This window comes from Myodes glareolus, chromosome 20, assembly GCF_982192425.1.
Source record: "Myodes glareolus chromosome 20, mMyoGla1.1, whole genome shotgun sequence".
Taxonomy (NCBI): domain Eukaryota; kingdom Metazoa; phylum Chordata; class Mammalia; order Rodentia; family Cricetidae; genus Myodes; species Myodes glareolus.
The window spans coordinates 7,363,523-7,377,081 of NC_142045.1; positions in this window are offsets into that span (position 1 = coordinate 7,363,523).

A 13,559-nucleotide genomic window follows, 5' to 3' on the forward strand; every position below is an offset into this window, starting at 1 on the left:
CAGCGGAGGCTGGCAAGCAGCTGCATCCAGCAAATACAAACCAAAACTGTAACTGTCACTTAATGGTGATCAAATGGATGGCAGAGTATTGGTGAGGATGTGAAGAAAAACTGTTTGAGCTGGTCCTTGAAATATTAAAAATGGGACTATTTTATTTCTTTATTGTAGGCCTTCTGCGTGTGGGGCCAAAACTCCGGAGAAACTGTTGGGAGAGATGGGATCATATTATTTAGCAAACTCCTTAGAGAAGCTATCACCTTCTTTTAATACAAACCAAGGTTTCCATAACCATAAAGTTATAAACTTTGCTGAGGTGGCAAATGAATTCCTACTGTGAGGATTTTGACCCCCTCCCCTGTGAGATTGTTAATATATGTTTGGGATTGTGCACTATTTCATACTAAGTCACTTTGATTAAGGAATTGCTATTGGTGACTGGTTGCTCAGACCCAAATAATCATACAGAAATCATATTAATTACAACACTGTGTGGCCAATAGCTTAGGTGTATTCCTAGCTAGCTCTTGCATCTTACATTAAGCCATTTCTATTAATCTATGTATCATCACAAGGCTGTGGCCTACTGGTAAGGTTCCAGCATCTTTCTCTTTTGGCAGCTACATGGCATCTCTTTGACTCTGCCTACTCTCTCTCTCTATCTCTGTTTGGATTTCCTGCCTGATTTTATTCTTCACTGCCATAGGCTGAAGCAGCTTCTTTATTAACCAATGGTAACAAAACATTCATAGCATTTAGAGGGGAATCCCACATCAAAGAAAATCTTATAGAATAATTAGTATAAGTTCAAATTAAAATGGTGTTCCTTCCTCTATCCACCCTCACTCCTGAGACTCTGAGGAGGTTCACCAATCCTTCCAGTCTGCAATTGGGATAACTGAGTCACTGAGTTCTGGAGTTAAGGCAGAGGCTCTGGCCTTCAAGGCCTTCCTTCTCAAATGAGCAGAAACCTAGGTACAGTCTGACTATCCCCAGAGGCTTCAAAGTGTACAAAGCAATATAGATAAATGAAGAGTTGGCTGGTTTAATGTATTTCAAATATTTCACACTTAGAAGATATGTGCTACCAGCAAGAGACATGTAATTAATCAAAACACTGAGTAGGAATGGGGAATCTTGGAATAATTCTTAAGACTCAAGTCTATTTTACAGCCACATAGAAAATTTTAGACCCATGGTTCCTTTTATTTTTAATAAATTCTCCATAACAAAGAATCAGGAAACCTCTGTTTAGGAGAATGTTTTAAAAGCAATTATAGAATCTACTGTATTTAATGTCATCCTTAACAATCATGCCCCTACACACATACACACACACACACACACACACACACACACGCACTGCATATTGAACCCAGGGCCTCACATGTGTTCGACAAGCATTTGGCCACTTAGCCACATCCCAAGCCCCCTTCTGTTTTGATTGCGTAAGTGGGGACCACCACATGACTTCGCTCCCTTCAGCATTTGTAGCTGAGGAAGGAAATACTTGAATCAGCCCTTCTTCTAAGCCTCCTTGCAAGAGTGGGAACAGTTTCTCAGGGCATCAGATGGAACCTTCCAGAGTGTTTGTGAAAGAGGTGAGATGGTGAGGCAGCCAAATGTCTGCCTCAGACATCTGTGGGGTGTCTGCTTTCTCAATGTTGGTGAAAAGAGGCTTTCGTTCACTCCTACCCAAACAGTGTTTATTGAATTCTTGTTGCACATGAACTGCTTGAGGCTGGGAATGCAGCGGAGACTTAATCTCCATCAAACCCCATTAGAGAGATTGAAAACATTAAATGAGAATTACTTAGGCCATTAAACGTAGTCAGTGGAAAGAGACACACAAAATACCCAACCATACATGTAGTCCTTGCGTTTCCTCTCTATTCTGCTAGCCAGCAGAGGAGTGTCTCCCCATTCTTAAGGCTCTCCTGGCAGAGCTGCAGAGGGAAACAAGAGGTGAGGCTTGGGGGCCCGATCTTAGACCTCAGAACATTCTAGCACAGTGGCAAGAACCTGATCCTGGCTGGTGGACCTAATGCAGTCGGGACAACAGGTGGCTGCTTTAGTCATCTCTAGTTCCAGCCTGATGGCCAACGACAGTCTGATTGTTTCATGGCCTCGGAGAAGGTGTGACAAAAAGAAAGTGAAGGAAGCAAAACAGATAATTCCTCTTTATAACCTCCCCACCCCGGTTCACACCAAGTCGAAAGACTTCCTGATTGGAAACCACTGTGGGAAGAGATCAGTCAACCTGCTTAGCGGCATCTTGTGTCGAAGATGCGGTTGTTTTCAGTTGGAAGATGGAGGGACATGGAATATGCTCTCTGGGAGAGAAGGTTGTCTGTCGTCAGAGGAGGACATGGTACTTTCCTCAGGGACATATGTGCACCCCCCCCCCAGCTGTGAGGCAGAGTGAAGGCCACGCACGGGCATGCTAGGAGGCTGTGTTGTAGTCGCACTGCTAAACATAAAGCAACCGTCGGCTCTGATGTGCCTCCTTGGGGTCCACATGCCTATATGGATTAAAACCATGGGTCAGAATGCTTGCTCATTCCAGCTCAGAGGCGTAATCTAAAGAACACTACTGGGAACCAGCCTGTGTAACAAGGGAGGGGTGGGATCCCAAGTATTCATAGAGCCTTTCTTAGTCAACATTGTACGAATCTTCCATGAGTTTTAGTTATTTGAGAGAAGTTTATTAGGAGTATGCCATGAACACACTATAAATACTCCTCCCGAAAAAGTAAAACTCTAACTGAATATAGAGTAAAATGGGGGCCAGGGAGATGTCTCTGAGAGTAAAGCACTTGCGGGCGTGCAGGAGGACCTGAACTTGAATATGCAGAACCCATGTAAATCCAGGTACCTGTAATCCCAGGGTCTCTGCTGTGAGATTTGAGACAGAAACAGGAGACTTCCTGGAGGCTTGTAGGCCAGTTAGCCTGACATACACAACAGTATACAGCAAAGAGACAATGCCGCACACTGAGGCTCACACTGAGGTTGTCCTTTGTCCTGTGAGTGCGCATGCCAGCATTTACAGACATGAGTGCATGCTTGCACACATGTACACACTCATATGCACACTTGTACATGCTCATACAATGACTTAAAACAGTAAAACAAGGAGTGTGTAGTGGAGGGAGATCATGTGACCCAAGACTGGCCTGTATTTTTATATTTTAAACTCATAAAGAACATTTTTTTTTTCCTTCGGCAGAGTCAGCACATCCATAGTCACCCTAGTGAGTTCCAGGCCACAACAGGCTATAGAGTGAGATCTTATGTCAAAAAAAAAAAAAAATGGAAGAAAAAAGAGAAGGAAGGAGGGAAGGAAGGACCAAATTCTTAAAGAAAGCTCAGATCTGAGAGGCCTAAGAAGGAAGGATCTATTTAGGAACTAAGCACCAGAAACAATGTAAAATGTCACTTACATCCTGGCTGCAAGGATGCATCTCCATCTGTAAATATGATCACCTAGGACTGGCGGACAAATTCCATGTTTCATACCAGGGAGCCTTGCCACTCAGCCCAGGATGGTCATCCTTTGGTTCTCCAGGAAGCCAGTGCCTGGGATTTGAATAAGCATGCACAGTAAACTGTGGGTGCAACACCAATCATGGTTAGCAGGGTTCCCCACTGGCTCAGGTTACTTGGAGAAAATTCCATGGTATGAAAATGCAAAACTATATTTCAATTTGCAAGAATGGAGGTCTTCTAAAAAATGCCTAATTTTTTTTTCAGAATAGGGTTTCTTTAGGATTGAAGGCATGCACCACCGCAGTCCAGGGGTTCTCTGAGATTAAAGGTATGCACCACACCACCTCAGACCAGGGTTTCTCTGGGATTGAAGGCATGTACCACACCACCACAGTCCAGCACTTGTCTAATCTTTGTTGTTATTGCTGTTGTTTTGTTTGTTTGTTTGTTTGTTTGTTTGTTTTTGTCTTCCCAGACAATAGTTCTCTGTGTAACCATCCTAGCTGTCTGGGAACTCACTTTGTAGACTAGGCTGGCCTCGAACTCACAGGGATTCTCTTACCTCTGCCTCCTGAGTTGTCTGATCTTTTAAAACTACAATTTTCTCAGCCAGTCTGAAAAACATAGTTTATTGAAAATAGAGATTATTTGATTCAGAAGAGTCCTATGCTGATTTTGCCCTTAAATTATCTCCTTTCTTCTAAGAAACTCTAAGGTTTAAGGAAATGAAGTCGTGAGAGCGGCAGTGGGCAAAAGAGAATCACAGCCAGGTCTGGACCACTGTACTCCACCCAAGAAGGCATCAGAACTAACAACAGAGCTCACTCCACTTGAGAAAAATTCCCTCAAAGTGAGGATCAACCTCAATGCGATAACGTTTGGGTGAGATCTCGTGTTAACAGCTGTGAGTGGGGATGCTGTCCTTAGTGCGCGCACATCAAGCACAAATGTTCTCTTGCTTGAAAGGAATCTGCACCAGGGTCCCTATCTTTGTGTTGCATTGTTATCCACTGCAAATCTGTGTGAGCACAATCTTGACACGGGGCGGGGTCGGGGGAAGGCGGGTGTGAGCGTCAGAGGAAGCCCCGTACACCACAGTGTGAGCCACATTTGGAAAGCAACCGACTTAGGCTGGAGCTATCAGGTGTCTAAGCTCTGCGGTCCAAACAGCTCAGCCCGCGTGGCTTTGGTCCCAAAGGCTCCCTTGCTGATTTGAATTAGGTGGAATCGCACTTTTGATGAGTTATTCATTGATGGCTAAGCAAGGAAGATGGCCTGAAGCACCACTCAGCCCTCAAGAATTTCTCAACTGCTCTTTCCTGGCTGTGAAAACTGTCTTTCACATCCAGGGAAAACATGGAGGGCTTTATTTAAGGGAAGCTATGCCTAGAAACTGTCAACTTTATATCACTATAAACTGTATAGATATGGAAACAAACCGCTTTAATGTGATTATATGCGTTTTCTCTTTGGTATGCGCACATACAGATCTGTGGGTAATCAGGGGACCTTCACTCCCAAGCCAGTCCTTCATTAGACTGTCAGGATGGATAAAGCCCAGTGGGAGGGGAAGGGATGGAGAAGGAAGGTGTGTGTGTACTTAGGCCAGCTGCCCTGCAGAAACAGACTTGGGCGCCTCTCTGCTAGGCCAGTGAGAGCTCTTTCTCACTCTCCCACCCTAGTGGGAAAGGGGCAACCAACTAACATAAATCAGGCTGAAGCAAGGAATAGAGTTGCTCTGTCCTCCTGTCTGAAATGTGGCAAAATTAAAGGTGAGAAAGTTGATGGGGGAGGGGAGCCCCCTCCCTGGAGAGGACACAGAGAGAAAGGGGTGGGATCTGATCATCTCCCTCCTTCTTACCTCGTGCAAGGGCTAGGTGAGACCCCGAGTTAGCCTGTTGTGGCAATCTTAACTTCTCGTATTTGTGAATTAATTCATTTAACATATATTTGATAAATGAACAAAACACATCTTGCAGCTCTGGGATTCACTCAGTCAAGGTGAGCAGGCAGGGAGTGTGGCCCTCATAGAGTTCCATGGAGTCTTAGAGAGAGAGAGAGAGAGAGAGAGAGAGAGAGAGAGAGAGAGAAGAGAGAGGACCCTATAGGAAGTTCTAACCTGTGGGAAGCCCAGCCCTGACAAAGGAGCCTTGCCAGGTATTTCAACAAAGGAGAGGCAGGCAGAGCTTGGAGGTAGAAAGTAGGTGGTGACGGTCTAACGGGTACACAGGGACCTGCACAAAATCCCCTTCTGCTGGACCTCCCAGTGGACCCAGACACCATAACCCTCATTTCGTTCTTCCTAGTCTAACACACTTAGGGACTAATTAACTCGATAGTTCAATTTTTACTATGTTACTCCTTCAATTTAACAGCAGTATTATCACATTCTTTCTAAAAAAGACTTGCAGCCGTATACAGAAATGTAGGGCACCATGCATTTTTTGAAACTTGGAAAGAATTTTGAAAGCTATGGGCTAGAGAGTGTAAAGTTTCTTCTACAGTTAAAAATATGGTACTTGTTTTTAAGTACATCCCCCTCACATACCGGATGCCACAGTAGAAGAAGCTAGAGGGACGCCGGTGTGCCCCAGGTGGGGGTGTCACTTGGCAATGTCTTAGAGAGCAGCATCTCCCAAGTTAGGTCCCCCAAGTGGTCACAAAGAGCCCCCTTCAAGGGTGATTCTCATTGTAGAGCCTATTTGCAGTGGAAGGTTGATAGCGACACTCACTTTCAGGAGCCATCCAGATGGCGTGGGGTAATACAAACTGTGGCATACTGTGTATCTGGTATTAGCAACCTGTGAGCTGTTGCAACTGAGATACTGAGCCAAAAATAATAGAAGACACTACTGCAGGACTCAGTAGAACACATTGTTGCACACAACAGCAATCAGGTAGATGAAAAGACTCATAAGTAAATAATTTATAAGTTCCCTGGGAATTTACACAAACAAGACAAACTGTATTAAACAGAATGATGGGCCTCTGGTAGGTAGAGAAGGGACAGAGAGTGAGAGACAGGTGTAACCAACCACCACCATCAAACACCAGATCTCTCAGCCTTCTTTAGACCACTAGACAAAGGGCCATAGACTGAGGGATAGGAGCCATCTTTCTTGGGTCCTCTACAAAAAGGTGGAAGGAAAGAATGGAGGAAGAGGAAGATAGGAAAGATAAGGAAGGGCAGAACACCTTCCTAGATGGACATTCCCCACTGACAAGTCCACCAGACTGTAGAATAAAGCCATGAAAATAATCAAACCTCCTAAGCAAGGAGAGAGAGAGAGAGAGAGAGAGAGAGAGAGAGAGAGAGAGAGAGAGAAGCACTCAGGAGAATTCACTAACCCATGCTTTTGGGGGTGGTGCTCCCTCTCCCCAAACATTAGCTGCATAGGACCACTAATACTCAGCTGTGTCAGGCTTTCCAAATATCCCTGTAAGGTGAGCTCCTGGCCGAGTGTCCAGTGACTTCGTTGCAGAAACTCCCCTGGACCCAGGACCTCGGGTGGATTGTAGCGGATGCTACACACAACAATGCCTATGCTGCCATAGGTGAGTTCCGCCTTGAGTACCAGAGCTTGAGGTCTTTAATGAGAAAGTAGAAACTCCAACAGAACAATTCTTAGTGGTTGCTCCTGACATTTCCCAACCAAGAACACCGGGGCTCAAGAAGATTCCAAACCTTCCCCTTTGCGCGTTCTCTCTCTCTCTCTCTCTCTCTCTCTCTCTCTCTGTCTCTCTCTCTCTCTCTTGCTTCCCAGATCGGGAACTGGAATATTCTTCCTATGAAAGCCAATATTGGGGGTGGGTGGGGCAGAGAGATTCCAATCTGAAGGGTTGGAGCAATAAGAAAAGAAAAATGTTTCTGTTTCCAAGATCCTGTTTTTAGATAATTATTTTGATGACTTTAGAAAGGGCAGAGACTAAAAATACTGACGTATCAGCACATTCAATCTTAAATTGATTATTTTTCAAGGCTGTCCGTATCACACCAAGAATGAATTAAATTTCCATCTCAGAAACATCTGACAAATGAAATACATACCTTACATATCATGTAATAACAAGAAAAAAGAAGAGAAGGAAAGCCAGAAAGCCCGCCCCGCATGTTGGTAAAAGAGCCCAAGCCCACAGACTTTCCCCAGAAAACAGATCACTTTCTGAATTCCCTGAGGTCTTTGAATCCAACGTTCTATCTGTTCAGTGACGTAATGGGGGGAGTTTCTCTCTGAAGCCATGACGTCACTTCAATACAGTGGAATAACTAGTTATTAAAACAGTTAACCAACTCCATTTCAGCATACCTGTTTATGCCCCCATGCACAGGTTCAGTTCCACCCCTCATGGTAAACTCAGAAAGGCATTTGTTTTTTAATTTTTTTTTAAAGTTCCTTGTGTAGGGTGTTCTTCCCCCTCCCTGCTCGGCCTCCAAGTTCATTTCTGGCATTGGCTGCTAGGAGAGTCCATTTGCTTGTTATTGTCTCAGATTAATAGCCCTTTGATGAGCAGTTATTAATATGAGATGCACTATTGATCCTCTCATCTGAGAAGAGAGAGCAAACTCACACTCACACACTCGTCTATTTGTAATCCTTGGCCCTCTGCCACTTTGGTAGCAAAGGAAAAATATGTCTGTTTTACAGTCAGGACGCATTGGTTGCGCTGCAGTTGGGAGCGCACCATCTGCAGTTGTCTGCGTACTTGAGAAAATTATATATTGTTCACCTGGGTAGCAATTTGTGTTCTGGCAGATCTTTATTTGCTCTCAGGGGAACCTATTTAATATAATTACATTTAATTGATATTTGTGGTGGTGGATTAAGGAAAAAGGAACCGTCATTTAATATGCTCCAGGATTTTATGGGTCTTGTATTTCTTGGCTTGGTTTTCAAAATGCACGTAACCACATTTTCAAAGTTAGGTACTTAGATAAATTCAGTCATTTATTAAAATGGGGGTACCGACAGGGTTAGAACTAAAACCTCACATCCATCTGTGAAAACAGCGAAGGATTGAATCTTCATCTCCGCAAATGTTTTCTTAGATAATTGTGCAGTCCAAAAGTTTACATGACTGAAACACGTTGTTCATGGTTTATTTAGCTGGCAACCTGGCTTCTCTCCAACCCCACAGGAGAAGCAGGGTTAGTTGCTAGAGCAATTAACACACTTCACTTTCTAGCTTCCTCGTGGTCTTGGCTGTGGGCTTGATGTTTTTCTTTCAGCAAATGCAGTAGAACGTTCCTTTTCTTTATTGCCTGTCAATGTGGGACAGTTGGATTATTTCACTGATGGCTCCAGGCAATGTTGGGGCTGCCATGTGCCCTGTGACAGATCTACGTTGTATGTATGTCGCTGTTTTGCTTATGTGGTTATCGGTCGGCTTTTAATTCATTTCAAAATAAGCAGTTCTAGAGAGCAGTCCACCCATCAGTTAAATAAACGAACAATTTAATTATGTATAAAATATACTTGAAGCGAGTTATGTTGATGTATAATAACATCGCAAACTTTGAACACCCTCAGAGCAGAAGACAGAATTAGGTTAGGTCAGCTGCTGGAATGATTGGTGGAGTTGTGTCTGACCTCATTACTTTTCCTTGCAAAGAGAGAAATACTTATTAAATAGCATGACACAAGACAAGTTTCCTCCCCTTGAACTTCAAGGGAAGAATGCTCCGTATAGATGAGACCCCAGTAAAGGCCGAGTACTTCATAGAGTGAGCAGGTTGTTTTTGAAGACCTGTCTATCTTAAGAGCAATGTTGTCTGTACTGGGGCTATTTCTCTGGTCAAAGTGTCCAGTTGTTCCTCCTCCCCATTTCTCCCTCTACGCACACACAAATGCACACAAGAGGCTTCCATCCCCTAGCTGAACACTGGAAGTCATTCATAACTCTGTTCTGAAGATTTCATTTGTAGAAAAGTTAATGAAACAAGAGCAGGATCTGAGCATTTCTGACTTCTACCATGGGGAGAAACCATCAGGTCAGATCCATGCATGGGAAGTACTGGGGTCTATTATCAAGATTCGGTGGGTACAATCCCCTAAACCCACTCAACTTGAGGCCCTATCTCTGTAGAGTGAGAAAATGCACAGATAATATTTGTAATCTCTTCTCACTTTTTTTTTTCTTCCGGAAGAAGTGGTTTATTTTGGTTTATGGTTGGACATGGGTAGGAGTCCATCATGGCGAGAGGCAGCGCAGCAAGCAGCAGGCACGGTGGCACGAACAGGGAGCTGAGCGCTCACTTCTTCAAAGGCAAGCATGAAGCAGAAAGAGAAAAACGGAAGTAGGATGAGTTTACGAGCTTCAAAACCCATCCTCAGTGACACACTTCCTCGGCAGGGCTGAACTACCTCCCAAAATAGTACCACCAACTGGGGACCAAGTGTTCAAATACTGGAACCTGGTAGAAATTGGGGGGGGGGTGTTATCATTAAAATCACCACACTATTTAAGACAAATTCACTTTTAAATAGGTTTGTCATTATTTGAATTTCTTGAGGCCATATGCTAGAAAACAAAGACCTGAAACTTGGATTAATACTCAAGTGAAGAGCTGTGTGCACAGCACTAAATGTAGGGATCAGAACACAGTCATTCTTAGCAGTATTCTCTCTGCCGTGCTCAGTAAGTTAGTTCGATATTTTTTAATCTTTGCGACCCCTCAGTGAGGGACATTATTACTATATTTTCATCACCATCATTTCATCTGGATATTAAGATCTAAGGGTTCCAGTATATTCAGAGATCACCAAGTGGCAAGTATTGGTGTAACTAAGATTGAAATTTGAATTCATGACTGCTTTTCCTGTTGCTATCTGCTAACCTCCTTATCTCCTCAGCACTTAATATAGCCTACACCGTCCTAGCGGGTCACTTTATTCTGTCCAAATGTCTGGCAGGAGCCTGGGCCTTCCTGATCATCATACCAATCTTGCTTTCCATTTTCCTGCTCTCTACTTTTGCTAAGTTTCCTTAAGCTCTGTTACTTTTCCTCCAACCTCCCTGGTACGTCTCACTCTGTCTTTACTGCTTGTAAACGAAAACTGTGTTACTTTTTATGTTAATTTTTTTATTTTTAAAGACAGGGTTTCTCTGTATAGCTCTGGCTGTCTTGGAACGCGCTCTGTAAACGAGGCTAGCTTAGAACTCACAGAGATCTACCTGCCTCTACCTCTTAGGTGCTGGGATTAAAGGCATGTGCCATCACTACCTGGCTTTGATGTTAATTATTTAATCATTTTTTCTAGAATGATGTTAGGACATAAAACTTGGTGATCAAAGTATTGTAGGGACCTAGAGATAAAACATTTAATTCAGCAATACAATTTTTGTTTCAATTCAATATAAGCTATACTCTTTTTTTTTCTAATACATCATGCATCTTTAGTATAGTGTTTTCCCTCAGATTTCATTTTGGAGGGGGGATTTTATTTCTGCTGGCAACTTTAGGATACAGTCTAACCTGGTGAGGAGACATTGTAGCAGGAGATCAGGCATCCGACCACATTGTATCTGCTGGCAACTAACCTGGAGGAGACATTGTAGCCGGAAATGAGGATCTGACTGCATTGTATCACATTGTATCTGCCATCAACGAACCTGGAGGATACATTGTAGCCAGAGATGAGGATCTGACCACATTGTATCTACTGTCAAGAAACAGAGAAAGATAAAAGCTAGTGGTGAGCTTGCCTTCTCATTTTCATTCACTTCAGTATCCCAGCTCATGGAAGGATGCTGCCCACCGTGAAAGTGAGGCTTCCCTCTTCAGTGAGCTAATCCATTACAGGCATGACTAGAGGCAAGCCTAATTCATCACAAGCATGACTAGAGGTGAGCCTAATCTACACCATTTCTCCCAGGCATGCCTTGGGGGCTTGTTTCCTATGTAATTATAGACTATGTCAGATACACAATTGATATTTTAAAATTAATTTATTTATCTTACACCTGGTCACAGTTTCCCCTACATCCTCTCTTCCCAGCCTCTCCCCCACCTCTGTTGTCACCCCCTACATACCCTCCTCTGTTTCTGTTTAGGAAAGGACAGGTCTCCCTTGAATGTTAACATGACATATAAAGTTGCTGTAAGATTAAGCTCCTCCCCATGTGCTAAGACTGGGCAAGGGGACCCAGTATGAGGAATGGGGTTCACAAAGCCAGTAAAAGAGTGAGACACAGCCCCTGTTGCCCCGTTGGGAGTCCTACACAGCTGTCACATACATGCAGAGGACCTAGGTCCGTCCCATGCAGGCTCCCTGGTTGTCTGTTCAGTCTCCTTGAGCCCCTTTGAGCTCAGGTTAGTTGGTTTTGTGAATTCTTTTATGGTGTCCTTGACCCCTCTTGCCCCTATAATTCTGAACTTTGAATCTCGTTTATTTTTCTCACGCTTTCAGTTGCCATGTACATAGATCTTTCATTCTATACAGTTTTTCTATATAAACTACAGTGTTTCTGAGGGAAGACTCCAGAATGGTGACTTATTAGCCATCTGTTCTCAGGGTTCAGCCCAAATCTCCTGAATTGTGGCGGTAAAGCATGTAACTCACTAAATCTAAGTTCCTCATTGCTTCTCTTCCTCCTGCTGTGAAGAAACCTAGCCCAGAAAAGTCCAATGACCTGCTGGACTCACCTAATGGCATAGACCTCACCCACTGTGCTGTAAAGATGCCTTTTAATTTATGATCGTTACAGCCCCATAAAACCCATAAGCTGAAGACATTGCCAAGTTAAAAATGCATTGATTATCCATAGCCTAGCACACATCACAGTGATCCTTTTTACTGACTGTACAAGTGTTCAAAGAATGCAAAAGAAGAAATCTACTAGAAGTTCTACATCTGAACGTGTTTTCTGTTGCTATGATAAAGATTATGACACAGGCAACGTGGAAAAGACGGGGTTTATCATCTTCTCGCTTACAGCCCCTCACTGAGGGAGTCAGAACAGGAACTGAAGGCAGGAACCTGGAGGTTAGAACTGAAGCAGGGGACATGAGAGATTCTACTTATTGACTTGTTCCTCATGGTTTGCTTGGCCTGCTTTCTTATGCAACCCAGGACCATCAGTCCTGGGGTGCCTTTGCCCACTGTAGGCTGGGCATGCCTCCATCAATTATTAGTCAAGAAAAACATCACTTTGTTTTTTGAGAGCATTTTTTAACCTTGTAGTCACTTTACATATTTATCATGACTTCCAGTTTTGTGTTTTTATGAGATTACTGCGTGTATGAGGCTGTGTGTCTCTGTGACTCTGTAATTCCTGTGCTTGTTCTTTGACTTTTTCTTGTTTGTTTTCCGTTTTTATGGCTTGTGTGGTTTCTTTTTAATCTTATTTTATTTTGTTGTCATTCTTTAGATGTATGTCTGTTTTCTCACAAGAGACAGAAAGGGCTTGTGTTCGGATGGAAAGGGAGGTGAAGAGGATCTAGGAGTAGGTGGAGGAGGGGAAACCTTAATCAGAATGTACTGTGTGGGGGGAAAATCTATTTTCAATAAAAGAAAAATAGAAAAACATTTTTAAAAGAAAAAGAACAAAATAAGCTACCCCTCAACTTGCCCACAAGCCAATTCGCGGGAACTTTTCCATTGGAGGTTCCTTCTTTTCCAGGTGACCCTAGCTTGTTTCAAGATGGTGAAAACCAACCAGCACTGGAAACATTGAGAAAGCTATCTGGTTTTTAGTGCCACACTAATAGCCATCTGAATCTCTTTTCCCATCATCACCAATCTCAAGACCTACCGTCGAAAGGCATTGGATAATTTCACTTGACAAGCAAGTGATTCTAAAAGTAGAATCAGTTGACTCTAGGTATTGTTTTTTAATAATTTTTGTGGAAAGATGAAGAGTGCAAAGGGAAGGAGATCAACACACAAACACATACACACACATATACACACACACATACACACATATACACACACACATACACACACATATACACACACATACACACACATACACACACATATACACACACATACACACACATACACACACATATACATACACACACATATACACACACATACACACATATGCACACATACACACACATATAC